The sequence below is a fragment of the Ambystoma mexicanum genome, chromosome 4q, assembly GCF_040938575.1.
Source record: "Ambystoma mexicanum isolate Mex_15411 chromosome 4q, UKY_AmexF1_1, whole genome shotgun sequence".
In the NCBI taxonomy this organism is placed as follows: Eukaryota; Metazoa; Chordata; class Amphibia; order Caudata; family Ambystomatidae; genus Ambystoma; species Ambystoma mexicanum.
Window position 1 is genome coordinate 206,006,482 of NC_090928.1, and position 22,710 is coordinate 206,029,191.

Here is a 22,710-nt window from a genome sequence, read left to right on the forward strand (position 1 = left end):
GTGGTGGCTGTCATGGTGAAACACAAGCGTGATGTGCAGGTTTCATTTACACGCAACGAATATGCTCTCGGCTATACCCTACTAGCCTTTGATTTAAGACCCGATAACGTGTAGGCGGGGCTTTTCAACCTTGTGAGGTCCAGAAACCTACATGCTGAGATAAAGTTTGAAAGAAACCTAACTGCCACACATTCGCTGCTAGTGAGGAGCATTTTGATAGCGTTGTTGAGATCAACCAACAGAGAAACATAGTTTTTGATATTTAATGGAAACTCTACAGATAAGATTTCTGTGCAAGCATAGACCCGCATGAAAAACATTTCATGGTGTGTATGCTAGTGATACATGTCCCAGCCGTCTACCCAGATATTGCCCTGTATGCCTGGTGATGAACACTGACCCTCAGGACCTGCGTGGAACACACTGGATAGCTCTGTGGCTGGAGGCAGATGTGTTAACAGTGTTTGACAGTTTTGGCGTGTTCTCGCACCACCCCATATATGCCACAGTTTTAATAGAGTATGTACAAAGCATTGCAAAGTATTTGCGCTATATTACTGTACCGGTTCAAGACTCTAAAGCCATGACCTGCGGTCAACACTGTATATTCGTCATCACTCAAATGTCAGAATGGAGAGCGCTGTCAGCTATTTTGAAAATGTATTCGAGCAACCCCATGCAAAACGGTCAAATGGTGACCAGATTTGTTAAGAAGACGCTACACAACATGCCCAGATCTCGCCAAATGTTTAGTGTGTCAAAAATGTAAATGTGCATCGTCTATACACTGATACATGTGTCAATAAATTGCTTTTTTTTTAAAACCATGCAGTGACATAGTCGATAATATTACATAATAAACGACCAGTCATGTTTATGAAGTGAAAACATGTATTAATAAAAAGACATATTTAATACTGAAGGAAAAATGTTCTAGCAGAATATAGCAGCGAAGAATCGTACACATTCAAAATGGGGCGCCTGCATTACTCTGATAACCATATAGGCCTGCACGGCTTTGTCGAGGTCTAGACGTTTCAGAGTCATGCATGCTGGAGGCAGCTAAACAATCCGTAAGCCAAATGGTATTCCACCCCCTTTCATGGCTGGGTGAGCGGGGGCTGCTGATGGGTGTACTTAACGGGCTATGTTGTTGGCGAGGAATTGCGGGAGCTCCGGCTTTTAGCCGCTGCAGAAGGTGGCATTGGCCGACATTACGTACAGCCAAAGTTGGTATATTTAAATCAGCCACCACCTGCATAAACTCGTTCTAAACGATGGGGGCATTTATTGTAGAAGTAGAGTGTCGGTTTGTAAAACTTTGTACTAGATCGTGCAAGTTTGAACCCCTCAAAACCCTGTCTTTATAAAAAAAAAACTCTCCCCTATCAGTCCACACAGCCACATCCTTTGCAGGTTTCATCTTATGTAGCAATAGTTCTAAGTTACGTTTAGAACATTGGGTAAGCGTGTTTAACACATCAGCCACATCCGAATCGGTCTCTGATGGTTCCCTCTCACCGCTAGATTCTTCGGGCGGCATGTATAAAGATAGTTTGTTTTTCTCTGCATCACCGTGGCAGGCATGGTTTAAGTATTTGTGCAGACTATTCAAATACACCACTGCTTTATCACGCACCGATAAATCAGATTTGTTCAAAGCATCCTTAACTTCGAAGTCAAGATGCATGCTAGCAACTTTTCATATATCCCAATCCGGCAGAGCTTTGGGAATCATCAGGTTTTCTAACTGACGCTTGTCTAAGAGATACATTTTATGAGAGTGTTCCATTATTGCCCCCCAAGCAAGCTGGTGATTAATGGTAGGGCTACATCTAGGAGCAATCCTATGAACTCACCGTCCTGCGAGACCACTTTTCTTTGAGCCCTTAGCAATATTTGCTTATTGCACACTTTCTTGATGACCTTTTTCTTTTTTAACACACTTATTTGACGGTGTGTTAGGGGGACATGTCCCTTTAAAGTGTTCTGAGCAATCTCCGCAATAGCGGCCATCAGATCGTCGGAGGCAGTGGCTAGAATAGCCTTCAACAGGGCAATGTTTCTTCGTATGCTTGTCACACATGGTGAAAGCGTGACAGGGTACTGATGCGATATTGCGCTTAATGTTGTTTTTTAGATCTGTTTCTCAGGATATAAACAGTGGGTAATCCCACATTGGTGCGCAATCTATAATCCTCTAGAGTGTTTGTTTTTAAATCAACCAGGAGATATCCGTAGGGTTTACTGGTCGCGTCTTCAAAAGCTTCCATGAAAAAAATGTGTTGGTCAGATACATCTGGCGGGCTATCACGGCTAGTTGCTGTTTATCCCGGGGGGGTTTAAATAACACTATATAGCTTGTGTTTAGTGTTATCGATCTGTTACTCTTCCCCTTGTTAAATTAGTTTTGCACAATATAACCTATGCTCATAATGTGGCGATGGGAGTATTGAGTAAAGGCCTTTTCTAGTTCGCCCTCTCGGTCATCAAAGCACCCACAATAATCATATTCACCACGCTCTGCGGTAATAAACGATCATCGTTGAGACTCTCGGGCATCCTTTCTACAAACCGTAGGTGTTTAAACTGCTGTTTCAGAGTGTTGTGAAGAGGTTGCCAGCAGCTTTAAAACCAAATAATATTTTAAGTGGGCATGTAATATCACGGTGTGGGCATTTTCTAAACGTTTTTTGACAAAATAACTCTTGACGCAGCTAGAAGGGCCTGCCAGAACACACGGGAAGGTGTGTTGTAGTCTGGTATCCATAATGACCAATACTTGCGCATTAGTGAAGCATGCACAGATATCCAAGTATGAGCCTCTCTGTAAGTTGATATCACATTGAATGACATGCCTTTCAAACTTCTAAAAGTTGATAAAACAAACATTACTACGGCTGCAAGCTTCTACCTGGCGTTTAAGCCCTATGTCGAAACTTACACCGAATTGAAAATAAAAAAGTTGTAAATAAAAAACATGATGCATTATACATCTTGAAAACTGTATAAAACACATACAATATATATTGCACACAACATAGCTTTAGGAGTTATAATGAATTATTCAGCATATAGCGCCCCAGCCAGTGCACCGGTAAAGAACACTGTTAGCATTTGCCATGCGTTCCACAGCACCGGTTTTCAGAAACAAAAGAAGAATTTGTGGCGTTGGAGCCACAGGCCCATTTGGATGAAACAAAAGAACAACTCCATGTTACGGGGCCTCAAGACTCTCCCTGGGCCCTGATGGGCGAACCAGAAACAACTTGGATCCTAGGGGCCCCCAGACACTCCTCAGGCCCTGATGGGTAAACCAGAAACAACTTTGATCCTATGGGCGCCAGACACTCTTTGGGCCCCGATGGGCAAGCCAGAAACAACTTTCCTCCTAGGGGCCCTCAGACATTCCTTGGGGCCATGATGGGAAAACCAGAAACAACTTTGATCCTAGGGGCACCCCAGATATTCCTTGAGGCTCTGAGGGTGAACTAAAAACATATTTGGTCCTAGGGGCCCCCCAGACATTCCTTGCCACCCACTCGGGATGAATCAAAAACAGTGCTTCGCCCTCTGTGGCGTTGGTTGTCAAAACTTTGTGATTGATGTCTTGGTAGCAGCAGCTCAGCTAGTGTACAACCCTTGGTGATGACGAAGCAATGGGAGCCATGCAGGTCCAAGTGGACCAGGTGCTGAATTTACAAAAGAACCTTCCTGTGCCTGTCCCACAGATACTCCAATGGGCGTAGCAAACACACTTGACCCAAGCGAACCTAGTGTTGAATTTACAAAAGTACTCTGTGGCATTGGGATCCCCAAATCCCATGACCCATGCTGATGCTGCATCAAAAGAGAGAACCCAATTCTGGTGTTGTTGAAACATTCCAAATTGTTGCTCTGTGCAGAACAGCCCCCGTCCCAGCACCGTCAAAAGCCCCAGTAGAAACAGGTTGCATCATTCCATTCACCTTGGGCCATCCAAGATTTATTGAACCGTCTGCCAAAAGCGCCATCCCCGCTCCATCCTTCCATCTGTAAATTGCTGAATCAGTCACTCTACAATTCACATCGAGAGATTGCCACGCCTGTGCCATCCGGGTGTTGAAGGCCTTTTCTATAAAATCAGAGAAATATAGAATTGGCAGCTTATAAAGTTAATATTTATACCCTGAGTCAGAAAATAAGATCCAGAATCTCAGCAGCTTAAAAAATGTCAACCGCTTGTGTGACCTGTGACACATTTACAAACTGAACATTCTTTTATAAAAGGCGCCATTATATTTTAATATCATGACACACAGTTAAGAAAACAACACAATAGCGACTATGTAACCATCAAGCTCAGTGCAGCCATTTGGACCTGTAGCGACAGTCACGGGATCACCTCTGCAATACTGCAGACTCTTAAACTCGACATGTTTCAGTCCTCCAATGTCAATCTGGGACTTTCTTCAGGATTAATGTCACATTCCACTTAAAAACACAATTTCTTAAAAGGATAAATTAAATCTTCATTAATGAAGTAATTATCTTTTTCAGACTGGCATAGCTGCTGATAGAAGAAAGTAAAAATCAGGATCCTGTACTTAATATTCGAATTCCTATACCTTCAAATTTTAGTATGCTGGGAAATAGGTAAAACAATTACGTTATCCCGCTTGTGGGTTTGGTCCTTGGTTTGCCAAAAAACTTCTTCAATAGGTCAGGAGTTGGCCCATAAACTTATTGTATTTCGATATACCTGTTAAGACATATATTAATTATATTTCAGGACTCGCTATTGTGATCCTCAGTGATCCGTGTGCTATTTAAGTTTGGTGAACAATGCAAACCGACTTCTTTATCACAGACGGATCTGTAGTTTAAACACCCCATACCAGAAATTGCTAAAGCTCTCAAAAGCCAAGCTTTCAAATATTGCATCACTTAACTGAACTAGAGCGCTGTGAACTACCTTGTGGATATTTAAAAAGCATTCTCACAACCGTTGCTTGCAACAAAATACGAAGTATTTGATTAGTTGTTGGTAATTAACTCTATCCACGCACAAAACCCTCTAAGATACTAGAACATTGCAAGGCCTCCAGCGAAACACGTCTTTATATTACAAATGTCACGCTTGTTGTCTGCAGCTATCTTTCACACAGTGGGAGCTGTAAATACCTCCTAACACAGATTGTCTCGGCCTAACACTGCCGTTTCACATTTTAAAAGCACAATACCCTGCTGTCAGAAACACCTTTTGAAAAATGTATGCAAATCCCCCCGGGCAATGTTGCTTACCTTATTGACACTGTGTTGTTCAACACCTCAAAGTCAAGATAAGATAAGCTAGGCCTGGGGTGGTGTCTTCCTTCTCCGGCCGAGATATCTGCCTTCAGAGTAGGTTTACAAAGGTCTCCAGCATCAACCTTCTTCTATTCACTGTCAGCCCGGTAATACATCTCCCGCTGAGAGTTGCACCATGAGGGGGCTGTCTGTGTTAGCTATTCACCTTTGCAGGGGTGGCTGCACCTCACACACCCAGTTTGTTTGTTTATTTTATTTGTATGGCGCTCCAAACCCAGAGGTAGAAGGGCGCTTAAGAATTTGGTTACAGAGTTGAGAAGTATCTGTGTGTTGCATACTTCGTACAGGTTTATAATATATACATATAGATACAGTGGTCAATAAACAGAACATATGCAGTAGGTACAATATACAATTTTCATAATAAATACAGTGTCTAAGCCAGTATCCGCACGGGTCTAGAGTTAGTGGTGTTATTCTTTGTTTAGCAGCCAGCTGATGACCTGCTTCCTAAAGATCTGGAAGGATTCGACAGTTTTGATGTTAAGCGGTAGGGAGTTCCAGAGTTGGGGGGCAGGCACTGTGAAGCTTACCCCTCCAGCTATTTTTAGGTGGAACCTGGGCACTAGTAGGCAAAGAGTGTTGGAGGATCTGGTGGCAGGTTTCAGGGTGAGTTTATTAGCTAGATAAGGTGGTGCTAGGTGATTGAGGGCTTTGTACGTGAGGCAGATGGTTTTTATATCAATTTTTTGGCGTATGGATAGCCATTTGCAGGCTTTCCTAGTAGCAGAGATATGCTCTTGTCTGGGAATGTTGAGGGCTGCGCGCAAGGCGTTATTTTGTATTACCTGTAATTTGTTGAGTACGGATTGATTAGCGCCTAGGTACAGGCTGTTACAGTAATCCAGTTTGGATTGTATTAGGGCCCTGGCAAGGGTGAGGCAGCTGTTGGGTGATAGGAAGGGTCTGCTGGCCCTAATGAGCTAGCCGGTATAGGCAGCGGCTGAGGCGGTCATATTGGTGTGTTTGCTAAGGTTGGTGTTGGCATCTAGATAGAAGCCAAGGGTTTTTACGCTTTTGGCTATGGGAATGGAATGACCATCGATGGTGATGTTATTATAGCTAGGGTCAAGTTTAGTTAGAGTGTTAGGGGAGCCGACGATTAGGAGCTCTGTCTTCTCATCATTCAGGCAGAGACCATGGGAGGCCATCCATGCCTGAATGATGGAGAATATTTTGTTGATCCGGGCGGAGTCTTCTTGGTAATTACCAGAGATAGTGAGGAGTATCTGGGTGTCATCTGCGTAGTTTGTGTCGGTGACACCCAGATGGTCAAGTTGGTCAAATAGAGGCTTTGTAAATATGTTGTACAAAGTGGGGGATACACAGGAACCTTGTGGGACCCCGCATGTGATGGGGATGGGGTCTGCTGCAGCTGTAGTGGAAAAGACACGTATGGTTCTGTTTGCCAGGAAGGATTGTATCCATGTGATGGCAGGGGAGGAGAAGTGGGCTGCGGTGGCAAGGTGATTACAGAGGACCTCATGGCTGACCAGGTCAAAGGTCGCTGAGAGGTCTAGGAGGCGAAGGATTGCGGCATTGCCTTTGTCTTTAATTTCATCAATCTGGCTTTTGAGATCAACAAGGGCGGTTTCAGTTCCGTGTTGAGGTCTGAAGCCAGATTGACGTATTCCTAGCAGTTGGTTGGATTCTAGGTATTCCTGAATTTGGATGTAGGCGACTCTGTCCAGGATTTTCAGTAGGAAGGGGACTGTGGTGATGGGCCTGTAGTTTGTGGGTGTGGCCGGGTCGAGGGATTGTTTTTTCAGGAGAGGGAGAACCCATGATTGTTTTAAGTTGCTGGGGATAGAGCTATTGGTGAAGGATAGGTTGATGAGTTTGGTGATGAAGGGGGAGAGCTCTCTGGCTGCATCTTTTATGATCTGAACCGGGCAGTTGTCTCCTTTACAGTTAGAGGGTTTCAGGGAGGTGATGATTTTTTGAACTTCCGGGATGGTGACTTTTTTGAACGAAAAGCCTGCGCTAGTGTTGTTAGGTGTGGGTAGGCTAAGGTTGGTGACATTATTGTTGAGGAGTTGTTGCCGTTTGTTTTCGATTTTAGTTTGGAGTCCTAAAATTTTATTGTTGAGGGCGTTCTGGATGTTGGTGCACCAGGATTTGTCTTTCAGGCAGGTTTCCGGGGGCGAAATAGGGTTTTCTAGTTCCTTCAGAATTTTGAATAATTCTTTAGTGGAGGATCCTGCCTGAGTGATCCTGGTGTTGTAAGTATCTTTTTTGGTCCGGATTATCTCGTTTTTGTAAAGTGAGGATAAGTTAGTGAGGTTGGATTTGTTTTCCGCAGTGGGGTTAGTCTTCCAGGTGTGGTGAGCCTTAGCTTTCTCTTTCTTGAGTAGTTTGAGCTCAGGGGTGTACCACGAGTTCAGATGAGCTTTGGGTTTAGCTTTGCGTATTTTCAAGGGGGCAACGGTGTCCATTGCTCTGGCCATGGAATCATTGAAGGTGTCGATCAACAGGTTTAAGTCAGCGTTAGCTGGGAGAGCGTTGAGGGTAGATAAGACCAGTGGTAGTAGGGCTTCAGCAGTGATGTTGTGTTTATTCCTGGTGGGGCATGCTGGTGCCATGGGGTGCTTATTGGGCAGTACCTGATTGGTGTTAACCTCAAGGGGGATCATGTGGTGATTGGTCCATGCCAGAGGTTGGGGGTCTTTGCAGGTTGTGTTGCAATTGTGGGTTGCTACCCAATCAAGGGGTCTGCCTTTTTGGTGGGTGGGGAGTACAATGAGTTGAGTGAGACCATGATCGGTTAGGACATTGGCTAGGGATGCAGCATGTGCATCGTTTGGGTCTTGGTAGCCGAGGTTGAAGTCTCCGAGGATCATGATTTGTGCTGTTGGTTTGGAAATTTCGGTGATGAGGGATGTGATGTCTTCTTCGTAGGTCCCAGGGGGACCTGGGGGTCTATATATGAGGTGGATGGTGATCGTGGCTGTGGGGGAGGTTTGTAGTTGGGTTGTGAGTAGCTCGCAGGATGTGAATGCGACTGTGTTGGTTGGTCTAAGGCCTAGGGCGGATTTGGAAATGATCGCTACGCCTCCACCTCTGGCGTTTGGTCTGTCTGCTCTGAAGATAGTGTATTTGTCTGGGATGGCTAGCGATAAGTAGGGTCCGGACGCCTCATGAAGCCAAGTTTCTGTTAGGGCTAAGAAGTCAAGGTCATTGGTAAGGATGATGTCTGCAATTTCTGTGGGGTGGGCAGCCAGGGATCTGACGTTGAGTAGGGCGCCTTTTAGTGGGGGAGGAGTGGGCTTGTTTGGTGCAATGTGCTTTGTATTAGTTTTGGTGTAAGGTCTGGAGTTAGGTTTAGAATTTGTGGTGGGGAGCCTGGAGCCTAATCTGTCATTGCGGGCTGTGATGTTGGGAATAAGGGAGAGGGGGGTTGGCCCGGGCGGCTTAAAGCGGGTGGGAGGTTTGGTGGTCATTTTGGTTTGGTTAGACTTAGCAATGGGACTGTGGTGGCTGTTGGTAGGTAGGCCATGGATGACGATGGGTGTGGATGTGAGAGGGTGGTGGTAAGTAGAGGGGAAAGGGGGTGTGGAGGGTAGGAACGGAGTGGGGCAAGGGATGGGGTGGTGTCTGGGGCACCCTAGTTTAGCCAGGCCGTCCTGGTGGGCTATGTAGCTATTGTTGCTACAAGGTACATTGTCCTGTATTAAGCAGAAAGGGAACATGGTTAGGGCGAGCCAGAAGATCATGGTCTGTGGATAGCGGTGGAGTCTAGTGGCACTAGTGGGGAGCAGGCCAGACTAAGGTAGATGGTGGCTGGTTAGAGTCGGGTAGAATCGGTCAGGTACAGCCTGTGCAGTATAGTATCTACATTGGATACAACTAGTTGTGAGGTTGGAGCATACAACAGGGGCACCTAGATGTGACAATTCCTGACATTGACTAAAATGATTACATCAGAGGGCTCCTAGGTGTGACAATTCCTGACATTGACTAAAATGCATACATCAGAGGGCACCTAGGTGTGACAATTCCTGACATTGACTAAAATGCATAATCAGGCGGCTCCTAGATGTGACAATTCCTGACATTGACTAGAATGCATACATCAGAGGGTCTGTTAGCGACCATAGGGTACGACACAATTCTAGTGGTCTGTTAGCGACCATAGGGTACGACACAATTCTAGTGGTCTGTTAGCGACCATAGGGTACGACACAATTCTAGTGGTCTGTGTGTATCTGCATTGCATCACAGTATGGTTTGAGAGAGGTGTGCAGCCGTGAGCAGTGTGTGCGGAGGACTAGTTCTGAGTACAATTGTCATATAGCTGTTGGGCAGCTGCAGTGACTAAAGCAGTGACCGTAAGGCACAACACAGTCTAAATGTGGTCTACTAGTGACCATAGGGCACAACACAGACAAATGAGGTCAGTTAGCATTCATGAACCAAACAGGTATTAGGCTCTATAGATAGACCAGCACTTGCCACTGGAGTGAACGGGCGAGTGCAGAGCGAGGCAGCAGAAAGGAAAGGGTGTAGAAGATTGAGTGATATATTGTGCGTCTTAGCAACCAAGGCCAGGTAGGTTGCAATCTATAGCTAGAACGCCTAAATTCAGAGTCCCCGTGGGACGCTATAGCACTTAAGACAGTGTGGTTGTCAAGACTGTGTTGTACGTACTGGATGACCATCCATCTAATACACTGGCACAATGGGCATTAAGTGTTGGGTATAGCAGAGTGCTGGTTTACTCACATGGCCAGGTGGGTATATGGATGCTTGAAAGCATTGGCTCATCAGTGACGCCTCGTTAGTCGATAAAGCATATAACGGAGGCCCAGGATAGTTCTGCAGACGGGGTAGCGAGTGTTCCGGAGCCTTCACTTGCCAGAACTAAGGGGCAGTATCTGTGGCCCAGGCCCACAGTGCTCCGAACAGGCGCAGGAACAGGCCTTTGTGTGGCCTTCTTGTGCGCCGCGGTCGGATCTGCCTGCCGGCGGGAAATTCGATTCAAATGCGAGGCTCAGCCTCGTTTTCGCGCCGCGAAGCGCCCGGCATGCGGGGGTCAGGCAGGGCGAAGAGACAAGGTCAGGCAGGCCTTGTAATATGCCTCCGATGATGCCGCACAGCTAACAGCTGTAATCCTGGCTTCTGAGATGAGGAAGGGGCTCCTGCCCTCTTCCCTTGGCGAGGGGGACGGAATGAGGGTCCAGGGCGCATGAATAGGCCTTTGTGTGGCCTTCGTGTACGCCGCCGTCAGATCCACCTTCCGGCGGGAAATTCGATTCAAATGTGAGGCTCAGCCTCGTTTTCGCGCCGCGAAGCGCCCGGCATGCGGGGGTCAGGCAGGCCTTGTAATATGCCTCCGATGATGCCGCACAGCTAACAGCTGTAATCCTGGTTTCTGAGATGAGGAAGGGGCTCCTGCCCTCTTCCCTTGGCGAGGGGGACGGAATGAGGGTCCAGGGCGCAGGAAGAGGCCTTTGTGTGGCCTTCGTGTGCGCCGCCGCCGTCGGATCCAGTTGTGCAAGCCCGGCGCTGTAACAATGGTTTAGGGGACCCCTCTCTTATAGAACAAGTTAAACATCTTTGTAGAAGGGGCTTTGTAGTTTTTTTTTCCCCTCGTGACTCTCAGCTGACACCATTAGCGCTACATCATTTTTAATGTCCCACATTGTCTCCTTAGATTGTGTGAGCACGTGATACTCAGCCCTGGATACCTTGACATTGCACATTTATCACACCTAGTCTAATAGCTATTTAAAGTTCTGTGTTTATCAGAAAATGTGCACTTGCAGACGCCTGAGGCATTATCATGAATGCCCGCATTTTAAATGTTTGATATTATCTCTTTAGATTGTTTGAGCCTGCGATACTCAACCGTGAGTCTCCTGACAATGTCATTTCATCACACCTAATTAAAATACTTGGTTAAACCCCCCCAGGCATAACAAGAGTCCAGATTCACAGGATGTCCTCTCAACGTGGATCTCTTGACATTGCCAATTTGTCCCACCTATCCTAATAGCCATTTAATGTTCTGGGTTTATCAGGAGATGTGCACATGCAGGGGCCTGGGGCATTATCAAGAATGTCCCATAATTTTAAATGTTTGATATTATCTCTTTAACTTGTGTGAGCCCACACTACTTAGCTCTGTGTCTCCTGACAGTGTCCTTTCACCACACCTAATTAAAATACTTGGGCATCACAAGAGCCCCCATCCACGGGCTATACCATGTGTTCTTCTCACAACTCAATGGGGAACTCTCAGAACTTACTGAAGGAACTCCCTGTTTTATGCCCGGACAAACCTCCTCCTCCTCACCTGCATTAAGGTCCTCCGAGGAATCCTCTGAAGCTATGGTCCTCCGTTCTCTCCAAGCAGTTTCTGACTTTTTTATGATGTTCTTAGGACGAGCTCGACTGGAGGCCACCTTGCCAAAAAAGCTGACAGCTTAGCAGTGGGACCCCCAGGGAGCAAGCCACAATACCAGGGAAAAGCCACGCTAAAAAACCCTAGTGATGCGCTGGATTACTTTACCCACTTGTTGGATGACTTGCGTAGCGAACGGGAGCTTCAGGTATCCAGAAGCTGACGTGATGCTTGAGCGCAACGTAAACAAACTGCTCCGTAGATGCCAGGACTGCCAAATAGTGTAGCAGAAACAGCCGGAGGAATGAGGCTAGCAATGACTTGAGTAGAGAACGGGAGCTTAAGGTATCCGGAAGCTGCCGTGATGCTTGAGCGCAATGTAAACAACAGCTCCGTGGAGGCTGGAATTGCCGGTAAGTATAGCAGCAGGGGGAAGCACAAGGAGAGCAAGAAGGAAAGCAGCCAAGGCGGAGTCACTGGCTAAGCAGCAGAAGGCACACAGGGCAGGATGTTGCAAAGGGAAAGACGGGCTAAGAAACAGTGGTGTAGAAGGTTGCCCAGAGCAATTGCCAGTGGTTCAGATTCATTCGAAACCTTCCACCCATCACTTTTGTGGTCACAGTTTGTCTCTCCATGTGAGAGAGGGTATGCCCAGACGTGGGTCCCTTGCTCGCTGCGCCATAGGGAACCCGACTGCAACTCACTGAGGAGGTCCAACAAGGCCAAAACATGTCTGGGGTTGCTTGGTTTTCTGTGCAGAGGGGACCTGACCTAGCAGTTCAGGCTGGGCTGCTACCATTGGTGGCGGTGGCTGACTGATATGAACATGGCTGGACCCCTTTTGCAATGGCGCAGACGGGCTTAAAAACGGTGGTGTGGAAGGTTGCCCAGAGCAATTGCCAGTGGTTCAGATTCATTTGAAACCTTCCACCCATCACTGTTGTGGTCGCAGAGAGAAAGTAAGCACGGTGTGACGGAATGCAGGATCGAGGGAAGTCGTAGAAAGCACCGGTAGACAAGAGCAGGAAACACAGCGTGTAAACCCAATTCGGACAAGTGTTGTAACGCATCGCCGTGCCGCGGAGGGGGTGTACTTGTACCGCCGGGCGCTACGAGGAGCAGCAAAAAAGAAAACTAGACCGCTGCTTCAGCTTCCCGCGGCGGCCGTTTAGCCCCTTTTCCACATCGTCCACAGCCGCCATGGTACACGCGTCATGACAGTTCTAAGCTCAAACTCTCCGGGGGCAGTGCGCTGTCTTTCAGCTCGGAACAGATGCATTTGATTTTACAAAACACTTGGAGCTTTTTTTTAATGAGGGAAAGGGATTGCCCGCAGCCGCATACAGGTCATTGATTTTGGCTCTGTTCAAGAAATGGGGAAATATTATATATTTGTATTTTGTTAACAGTTTTAAATCTCCTAATTGGTCTGTGTGTCTGTGTACCTCCTGTCAGCTACACAACTGTTTTGCTTGCGAGTGTAGCAAAATCATTTTCAGAGCAGGCTATTCTCATGTATTGAATTTGTTTAGACTGTTGCAAGCACATACACTCACACACACACGTTTTACCTACCTTGTGGGGACTATGTGTGGGTACCTGCCTTGTGGGGTCTATCCTTTCCCAATGTTTTAAAAACATGCTAATAGTGGAAATATATTCATAAGAAATGCATAATTCAGGATCCAGGTTCAAATTTGCAAAAATGCCTATTTTTAATCACGCGTATGGTAGCATCATTGCGGGGACTTGAACATGTGTTACCATGCTTGTGGGGACTTATTTCATTATTCTTATATGGAACTGAATGCATTAGTATGCGAATGCCTAAATAGTTTTCACATTACTCTTCATACATTATAACATTCTACTTCCTACTTCTGTACATCAGTACCTGCCCGCATCACATGGATGCACAAAGGATGGACAGTGATGGTATTGTGTTCCCCATAAGATATTCACTTAAAAGCTCTTCATTCTGTTATTGCACCCAACAAGGTGTAATGACAGAAAGAAGAGATTTTAAGTAAACACCCCAAAATGTGTCTGCAAAGAGAACTGGGGAACAGAATGATGATGCACAAGACCCAGGATCACACACTGTGGTCAAGGGAGGAGCATGGATTTATATTCAGGTTTTTCTGTTTAACAATCACCATCTTACCCACTGAAACACATCTCCTCTCAAGGATTGTTTTTTACAAAGATGTTATGGTCCACTTTGGGACTGTCTGTGATAATATTGAAGTTAATTTTCCTATGGGGAGGGTGCATGATTATTGTAAATGGAAAGTCCCCAAAAAGATTGTGTGTTAATACTTGAAGTGCACATAGGGTTGGTGTGTGATCTTAAAGATGCTAAGTCCTCATAGAGATGGTGTGTGATAATGGCGATGTACATGTTCCTCACAGGGATAGTCTGTGATAATAATGATGGAGATGGTATGTGATGATGATGATGATAAACAGACATGTTGTATGGTAATATCAATGTTGAAGTCCCCACATAGATGGCTTGTGATTATCAGGATATTAAAGTCCCCATAAAGATGGTGTAGTGTGCTGTAGTCCCAATTGAAATGTTGTGTCTTGCTACAGATGTTCAGGTCCTCACAGAGGTGGTGTGTGAATAGGATGAAGTCCACACAGAGGTGGTATGTGAGTATAATGATTTAAGGACTTATATTCTCAAGGACTGGCTTTATAAAGATGCTTTGGTCCATTTTGGAATTGTGTGTGTTATGAGTGAAGTTAATTACCCTATGGGGTGGGTGCATGATTACTGTAAATGGAAAGTCCCCACAAAGATTGTGTGTTAATAATATTATTGAAGTACACATAGGGTCAGTGTGTGTTCATAAAGATAGGTCCTTATAGAGCTGGTGTGGGGAAATGGTGAAGTAAAAGTCCCTCACAGAGATAGCGTATGTTAATGATGATGTTAAATCCCTGATGGAGATGGTGTGTGATTATGATGATAAAGAATCCACAGAGATGTTGTACGTAATATTGATGCTGAAGTCCGAACAGAGATGGCATGTGATCATGAGGATATAAAAGTCCCCATGTATTGTGCTGCAGTCCCAATAGAGACTGTGTGCCATGATACAGATGTTCAGGCCCTCACAGAGATGATGTGTGATAAAAATGAAGTCCTCACAGAGGAGGTATGCGATTACAATGATTTGAAACACATTTTCTTGAGGATTGGCTTTATAAAGATGTTACAGTATACCTTTGGACTGTGCATGATAATAGTGAAGTACATTTCCTCATGGGGAGCGTGTATGATTATTGCAAATGGAAAGTCCCCACAAAGATGATGTGTTAATACTATTTTTAAGGACCCATAGCGTTGGTGTGTGTTCATAAAAATTCCAAGTTCTCATAGAGATGGTGTGTGATAATGACAAAGTTACTCACCATAGTGACTACTTTACTCCTAGTCCATAGTCCCCTTTCCTCTATACTTGTGGGACATTCTCTCCTTCGGGACGGGACCAGAGCACTTTTAATAGCATCAAAAAATGTACTGTTTTGCCCTTCTTTTATTTTTACCTGGGGCCACTGCACGTCACTGTAGCCCCGCCTTCCTGCGATCCCCTCCGCGCATCACCCTTCAGTCCTTTTCTATCACCAGGTCTAGGGCCATTTAGCAACAATAGAGGATACTTATTAGAGGGAACAGCAGGCGGGCATATGGAGGAAAGGGTACTATGGACAATGAGTAAGTTAGTCACTACAGTGAGTAACTTTGTCATACTCCTGTGTCCCGTACCCTTACCTCCAAACTTGTGGGAGATATCGAAGCACTGACCATAGGTATTACAGGTGGATGGGCATGTCCCTTATTGGAACACATTATTAAGAACTACCTGGCCAAATTGGGCATCAGCACAGGAGCTCAGGTTGAGACAGTAATGTGTGCAAAAAGCCTATGGGGAGGCCCACGTAGCCGCCTTGGCAATGGACTCCCAAAGGACGTACTTTCCGAAGGCAACAGCAGCCGCTTTGCCATGAACCATATGTGCATGAATGCCCTTTGGTGGTTGAAGGCCTTGAATCTTGTAGGCCTTGGAAACACATGAAGCTACCCAGTAGTAGATGGATGCTTTTGAGGCTGGGTTTCCCTTTTGGGTCATGAAACGTAACAAAGAGTTGTGAAGAGCTTCTGAGTTCCCTCGTTCTTTTAAGGTAGAACTTCAGAGCTTGTCTGACGTCTAGGTTATGCAGGACCCTCTCAGCATCAGAGACCTGGTTCGGGAAGAAGACCGGTAAAGATAATGACTGATTCAAATGGAATTCAGAAACCACTTTAGGAAGGAAGGAAGGGTGAGTGCAAACCACAACCTTATCCTTATGGAAAGTTAGGAACAGATGTTCTACAGAAGGAGCCTGAAGCTCACTTACTCGTCTTGCAGATGTTACCTCAATCAAAAAAGCCACCTTCCAAGACAGGTAACTTAGTTCGGTAGTGGCCATGGGTTCAAAAGGCTTATGACATAAAGCAGTGAGGACCACATTCAGATCCCATTTGGTTTGAGGGGGACCAACTGGCGGAAAAGATGGAGAAGACCTGCAAAGTGTCTCTTGACGAATGGATTAGCCAGTGAAAAGGAGCAATTTCTGTAGACAGGTAAGCCACAATGACGGAAAAATGTGTCCTGCATAATAAGACATGTATGCCAGAGGCTGCAAGGTCAGACACAAAAGACAAAACAGTGTCAATAGAAGCATGCCTGGGATCAAGCTTTTTCGCTAGACACCAATGACAAAAACGGAGCCACTTGCTCCTGTATTGAGCTCTTGTAAAGGGCTATCATGCCGCTTGAATTATATGCATGTTGTCCTCAGAGAGATTGAACTGCACTAATTATCGGAACTCGGGCACCAGGCCTCCAAGCTGAATGATTGTGGGAAGGGGTGCCACAACTGGTGATTGCTCTGGTGAAGGAGGTCGGGAATCTGCAGCAACCTGATCAGAGAGGACACTGACAGGTGCTGCAGTTCCGAAAACCAGAACCTGGCTGGCCATCAAAGAGCTATGAAGAGGAGAGTGCATTTCAATGCACTCCTGAGTTTCCAAAGTGACCGATAAATCAGTGGCAAAGGAGGGGATGCCTAAGCTTTCATGTTGTCCCACAGGATCTCGAGGGTGTCCCCCAAGGAAGACACCGTGACTCCATCCCTGGAAGCATAAAGAGGACGTTTCCTGTTGCATGATGTTGCAAAGAGGTCCACCTCTAGAGTACCCCATTGCTGAAAGATCTTGGTGAGAACATCGGTGTTCATCTCCCACTCGTAACTCGCAGCAGATAGGTGGCTGAGGGAGTCTGCAGTCACATTGATGCGACCCAGAATGTGCACATCTTGGAGCCAGACATTGTATTGGATACCCCAATTTCAAATTTGGATAGCAAGGTCCACCAGGAGGGGAGACTTGGCACCCCCTCTGTTTGTTCATGTAGAACATTGCTACGGAATTGTCTGTGCAAATTTGAACCACACTGTTGGTGATAGAGTTTTGAAAAGCCTTGATACCAGAAAAACTGCTTGATATGGAACCACCTGTCATGAGGCGCCACAAATTGTGCACCTCAAGGTGACACAGTGTCGCACCCCACCCCAGAAGGGAGGAGTCTGTAGTAACCGTTGCTTGTGGGCAGGGCTCCTAGAAGGGGGTCCCCACTGAAAGGTTGCTAGCGGATGACCATAATTGAAGATCTGCCGTCATGCAGGATGGGACTGGAATCATCTTGGAATCCGGTTCCGTAGCCTTTGGCCAGCAGCTCCAAAGAGCAATCTGAGTGCCTCTCAATTTCAGGCATGCAAGAGGTAGAGCTAACAAGCAAGAGGCAGGAAGAGCTGGCACGTGGTCGGAAGGTCCGCAATCCTGTCCTCTGTCAAGAACACTCTAGTACTGACGGTATCCCAAAGGAAACCCAGAAAGATCAGGTCTTGAGTGACCATCATCGCCGATTTTCGCCACTTCACTGACAGCCCAAGATGGAAGAGGAGCTGAAGGAGTGACTGAAGATTGGCAGTAGCAGCCTGTGGGCAAGGACTGCGCAGGAGTTAATCATCCAAGTATGGATATACATGAACCCCCTGCAGTCTGAGGAATGCTGCGATGACCAACATCATCTTCGTAAAGACACGTAGTGCCGAGCTGAGACCAAACAGAAGTACACGATAAAGGAAGTTTTCCATTCCCACAGAGAACCGCAGATATTTTCGATGCAGGCTCCTGATCAGAATATGCATGTATGCATCCTGAAGGTCTGGCACGCTGAGCCAATCGCCCTTCCGGAGAGAAGACTTTATCTGGCAGAGCGCAATCATCTTGAATTTCTCTTGGGGTAGAAAGAGATTGAACTTGGATAGGTCGAGGATAGTGCACAGGTCAGCCTGGTTGGGTTTGGGCACTGTAAACAGATGGGAGTAATAGCCCTCCCCTTTGGTCCTCAAGGGAACAGGTTCCACTGCTCTGAGGTCTAGAAGTTTCTGTTACTCGGCTCTGAGGGAGAGCGACCCAGTCTGCTGGAGAGGAGGGTGAGAGGGTAGGTACGGGGGAGGGGCAAGCGGAAGCCCACCTGAGTGACTGACAAAACCCATCTGTCTTATGTGATGGTCTGCCACGCCTCCAGATGACACGAAATTCGTCCTCCCACCAAAGTCTTGTGCGACCAATGGAAAATATCATTTAGATGTTTTATCGGAAGAGAGAGCACCTGTTGCTGAAGAGTAGACTGTTGGCTGAGAAAAAAAACGGCCACCTTGCTGTTGCTGTTTACAGCGGGGCCCGCCAGCTGGAGCCCCTGCTTAGTGATCAGCGATCTTGAATGCCTCTGAAACCAGAGAAGGACCTTGTTTGAGACCCGGACCTCTGAGTAGAAGGTGCCTTTGCTGGTGTTTTCGCAAGGACCTTCAATGACATGGCATTTTGAGTACTTGCCTTGGTGTTCGTGAGTTCCACATCCGTGGAGGAGTGGAACAGTTCTTTACTCTCGAAGGGGAGATCAAGCACCTTGTCCCGAACTTCCTTTGAACATTTCGTAGCATGCAGCCATGCCTGGCGGGACATGTCTACCCCGACCATTAGGCTTTGAGCGGAAGTGTCTACATGATGTGCCCCAGCCTCAAGTAGATCCTGCGGCAGAACCCTGGCGTCGGATAATCTGCCCCTGAAGTTTTCGAGCCTATCAGGAGGAATACATTCCTGAAACTAGGCTAGCTCCTTCCACAGTTTGACATTGGCAGCAGCCATGATAAGCTCAGTATTAGCCCTGACTCAGCTGAAGAGCCGAATTGGAAAAACCCTTTTTCCCAATGGCGTCTAGAAGCTTTTCTTCCCTGGAAAGGATCTGAGATGCTGCAGTGGAGGATTTAGAGCCCGGCTTTGACTGGAGTGTAGCTCGCTGCCACCACCGCCGAAGAGGGGAGCGGGAATGCCGACAAGGGTATGTCCTCAGATGCGGGAAGCTTTATTTATTAAACATTCTTGTATCAAAGCGCCACATGCCCATGGGCCTTATGGCACGCACACATTCGACCACAAGACAGACAACCAAAACAGACAGTATTAGGAACGGTGCGAAAAGGGAAATACCAAGAGCAAATATAGGTCGACAGTACCAGATCCAGAAACGGGAACAAATCAGGTGGACATAGTCTAGCAGGTTCCACAAATGCGGGCCTTGCACACTAAAGCTATGGCCACCGGCCTTTACCAACCTAAATCTGGGTTTGATCAATCTCATGCGGTATTGGGGCCTAAGAGGGCGAGAAGAAACCTGAAGTTGAAGGCGTGCTGTGAGATACCGGGGTGCCATGTTCGTCACACATTTATGTGTGAGCGTCAAAACTTTGTGCCTGATTCTAAGTTTTACAGGCAGCCAATTTAGACCCCGCCGGGCCACCATAACATGGCCTCGCCTAGAAAGACATGAGACTGCCCGCACTGCACCATTCTGTGAGACCTGAAGGGCTGCTATGAGGGGGTTTATGCAGCCACTGAGCAGACTATTACAGTAGTCCAAACATGTGTTGATAAGGGCTGATGCCAAAATAGCTAGGTTCTCTGAGGAAATAAAATGGCAAATGTTGCATAAAAGCTTTATAATAAGCCCACAGGAGGAGCGAATGGATGCCACATGATGTGACATGGACAGTTCAGAGTCCAGAACCACTACTAGGGTCTTGACACTCTCTGCCACCGGGATCAATGTACCCAGGAGTAGGAACTCTTTATACTCTCCTGACAGAGACCTCAATCTCATAGTGGGAGCTATGATTAAAAGCTTGGTTTTGCTGACATTGAGAGCCAAGGAATTAGCAGCCATCCAAAGATGGATGGCTTTATAGATGATCTTCAACTTGGCTGCATCCTCAGAATATGACCCTGACAATTTGGCAACCACCTGTGTGTCGTCAGTGTAATTGGCCACCTGGCTATCCATGCTGATCAGCAGGAGCAGAAATGGAATCAGGTAAACATTAAACAGGGTTGGAGAGATACAAGAACCCTAAGGCACCCGACAGGTGATAGGTGAGGGATCCAAACAAACTTCACCAACATTCACCCTAGAGTTCCTAGGGCCCATGAAGGAATACATCCAACAGGCGGCTTTGGGAGAGCACCCAGCTAAAGATTGTACTATGCCCTTGGGTAGGTCATGATTAACAAGGTCGAATGCTGAGGATAAGTCCAGTAGCATTAGGACAGATAATTGTCCTTGATCTATGTTCGACAGTAGATTGGTTTGCAGGTCGAGCATAGCGGCTTCTGTGCCATATCCTTTCTGGAAACAGGATTGGCAGGACAATAAAATCTCATTACCCTCCAGAAAGTTTTGGAATTGTATGTCTGCCACCTTATCCAAAACTTTCTGCAAAATGGCACATTCGTAATTAGACGAAAATTGTTTAGAACGTAAGTATCCAATGACTCATGTAGCGAGTGTCAATTTTCTTGTTTAGGTGCTGCCCAGAATGAGGTTTTTCACAAACCTTACGGCCCTCGGCCAGGACGTCCTTCTGAAGGAACAGGCCGGTGCGCTGCTGTGTGAACAGAGTGAAGGCTGCAGAAAGTACCCCCTCTTGTGGAGCTTGGGGCTCAGGTATTGAGATGCCTAGCAGTGCCATCATATTCATCACCCAGTCATGAAATACTCTTACAGAGCAGGGTTGGGTCATTGCTGTCCTGGTTCACTTGGTCCTCATCCAGTGAGGTGGGAGCACAAGTCTGAATCGCTGCACATGGCGCCTCAGGCCGAAGGCGTGGTTGACAGAGCAACAGGAGTCTTTTCCACAGGGGAAAGTGGAGGCAGAGGAGGCAGTGGAGGAGGAGGAGGCCCCACAGGGAGAGGTAGAGGAGGTGGCACAACTGGAACCTGCATAGGGATTGCCAGAGCAGAGGCCAGTTCAGACGGCTTAGGATAAATGTTCTTAAATAAATCCTTACCAAAAATTGGATCCTCAGATGAAGGTCTAGGCGCTGAATTGGGCAGAGTGGGCAGAGGCCGCTTGGAAGGGGCGTATGCCCATGTTTGCAAAGAGGATGGTTGCCAGGATGGTCCCCCACCAACTGGATCCACGTAGATCAAAGGCGCGGATACAGGAGGGAGTGAGACTGTATGCAGCAGCGGAGTCCGAGCACACCAATTCATTGGAGGGAGGAATGGGTTCTTATTATCCACAAAAGGTGGAAAAGGCTGCTCTGCACCAAAGATAGGCCCCTCAATGTGACACAGGGCAATAGTCGCAATTCCATCCAGATTTGACGCAGGCCAGTAACCACAATTCTGTCTACATATGATGCAGGCTAATTATTACAATTCTGTCTAGATGTGACGCAAGGTAATATTCACAATTCTGTCGAGATATGACACAAGCTAATAATTACAATTCTGTCTAGATGTGACACAGGCTAATAATTACAATTCTGTCTAGATGTGACAGAAGCTAATAATTACAATTCTGTCTAGACGTGACGCATGCTAATAATTACAATTCTGGCTAGATGTGACTCAGGCTAATAAGTACAATTCTGTCTAGATGTTACAGGAGCTAATAATTACAATTCTGTCTAGATGTGACGCAAGCCAACAATCAGAAATGTGACTGCAGTGGCCAGTGCAGTTAGAGTGCCATCCACATACATATGCAGTGTTGTCAATCACAATTTCTTCTAGATGCTATACATGGCATGCAAAACAGTACACAACTCGGTGGGTGTATTAGGTGGGGAGAGTTGCCTAATGGAAATGGGAACATGCAGGCCATAAGCTACTGGTTGGTGATTACATAGGATGTGGGAGAGGTGGGCCAGTTTAGTGGGGCGCAGTGATTGCTGTGCCAACCTGTCCACACCCCACTTACTATGTCTGTTGCTGCCGGTTGACGGCTGCCTGCTTCCTGCTTCTCCAGCTGACACCGGCAGACACCATCTAGAGCTGCTTGTTTTGGACAAATACAGGGCAGTTTAATTTCCTTGGATAACTGCCACAGATATAGTATTTAGCACTGGCCACTCAACCAAATGGGCATTTTAACCTGTTTGGTTCTGCAGTAGATGTAGGCGGTAATTCATTTACTGTTACTTTTTTTAAGCAGCAGCAGAATTGCTGTGAATTTTACCACAGAGCCGAGATTGGAAGTAAAGGGGAGGATTTACATCCAGCATGGAGCCAATGTTAAATCCTTCACATTACCTCCAAAATCATCAGATTTTCGACAATGGAATTACTGCTGAGTACCCAACAAAATCCCCACTCAAGAAAACAGGGATTAGCACTGCTTTATCACCACATATAATCCTGCTGCTAATCCACTCAAGTGAGTGGCAATAACAGTAAATTACTTTGCCAGTAATTCCCAAAATGGGCCTCATTTTGAGTTTGGCAGTAAGTGAAAAAAACTGTCAGTAAGAAAATTACCGCCCTTGTTATGACTCTGCCAAGTTCACGGCCACTGAAATGGGCGCTAATTTCCAAGCGGAATTAGCCCTTAGGGAATTA